The sequence below is a fragment of the Bubalus kerabau genome, chromosome 14, assembly GCF_029407905.1.
Source record: "Bubalus kerabau isolate K-KA32 ecotype Philippines breed swamp buffalo chromosome 14, PCC_UOA_SB_1v2, whole genome shotgun sequence".
Lineage (NCBI taxonomy): Eukaryota > Metazoa > Chordata > Mammalia > Artiodactyla > Bovidae > Bubalus > Bubalus kerabau.
Genome location: NC_073637.1, coordinates 51,608,782 through 51,610,464, shown reverse-complemented (window position 1 = coordinate 51,610,464; position 1,683 = coordinate 51,608,782).

Genomic DNA, 1,683 nt, shown 5'->3' with positions numbered 1-1,683 from the left:
TTCTATGCAATAACAGAGGCAGAAGATAGGATTAGTGAATTAGAAGATAGAATGGTAGAAATAAATGAATCCGAGAGGATAAAAGAAAAACGAATTAAAAGAAATGAGGACAATCTCAGAGACCTCCAGGACAATATTAAACACTACAACATTCGAATCATAGAGGTCCCAGAAGAAGAAGACAAAAAGAAAGACCATGAGAAAATACTTGAGGAGATAATAGTTGAAAACTTCCCTAAAATGGGGAAGGAAATAATCACCCAAGTCCAAGAAACCCAGAGAGTCCCAAACAGGATAAACCCAAGGCGAAACACCCCAAGACACATATTAAACAAATTAACAAAGATCAAACACAAAGAACAAATATTAAAAGCAGCAAGGGAAAAACAACAAATAACACACAAGGGAATACCCATAAGGATAACAGCTGATCTTTCAATAGAAACTCTTCAAGCCAGGAGGGAATGGCAAGACATACTTAAAATGATGAAAGAAAATAACCTACAGCCCAGATTATTGTACCCAGCAAGGATCTCATTCAAGTATGAAGGAGAAATCAAAAGCTTTTCAGACAAGCAAAAGCTGAGAGAATTCTGCACCACCAAACCAGCTCTCCAACAAATACTAAAGGATATTCTCTAGACAGGAAACACAAAAACGGTGTATAAATTCGAACCCAAAACAATAAAGTAAATGGCAACGGGATCATACTTATCAGTAATTACCTTAAACGTAAATGGGTTGAATGCCCCAACCAAAAGACAAAGACTGGCTGAATGGATACAAAAACAAGACCCCTACATATGTTGTCTACAAGAGACCCACCTCAAAACAGGGGACGCATACAGACTGAAAGTGAAGGGCTGGAAAAAGATTTTCCATGCAAATAGGGACCAAAAGAAAGCAGTAGCTATACTCATATCAGATAAAATAGACTTTAAAACAAAGGCTGTGAAAAGAGACAAAGAAGGTCACTACATAATGATCAAAGGATCAATCCAAGAAGAAGATATAACAATTATAAATATATATGCACCCAACACCGAAGCACCGCAGTATGTAAGACAAATGCTAACAAGTATGAAAGGAGAAATTAACAATAACACAATAATAGTGGGAGACTTTAATACCCCACTCACACCTATGGATAGATCAACTAAACAGAAAATTAACAAGGAAACACAAACTTTAAATGATACAATAGACCAGTTAGACCTAATTGATATCTATAGGACATTTCATCCCAAAACAATGAATTTCACCTTTTTCTCAAGTGCACATGGAACCTTCTCCAGGATAGATCACATCCTGGGCCATAAAGCTAGCCTTGGTAAATTCAAAAAAATAGAAATCATTCCAAGCATCTTTTCTGACCACAATGCAGTAAGATTAGATCTCAATTACAGGAGAAAAACTATTAAAAATTCCAACATATGGAGGCTGAACAACACGCTGCTGAATAACCAACAAATCACAGAAGAAATCAAAAAAGAAATCTATTGATATTTTTAATAAAGAATTTTGCTAATTTGTTGGCAGAAAAAAGCAAAAACCAAACACCACAAAATTGCAATTCCATTGGAAGGGAATTTTAGGTCTGAGAAATATTTAAACTATATTTTTTTGACAATCTAGAAAAGATCACTTTATATAAAATTTAATAAGACATTTTAAATTAATGTG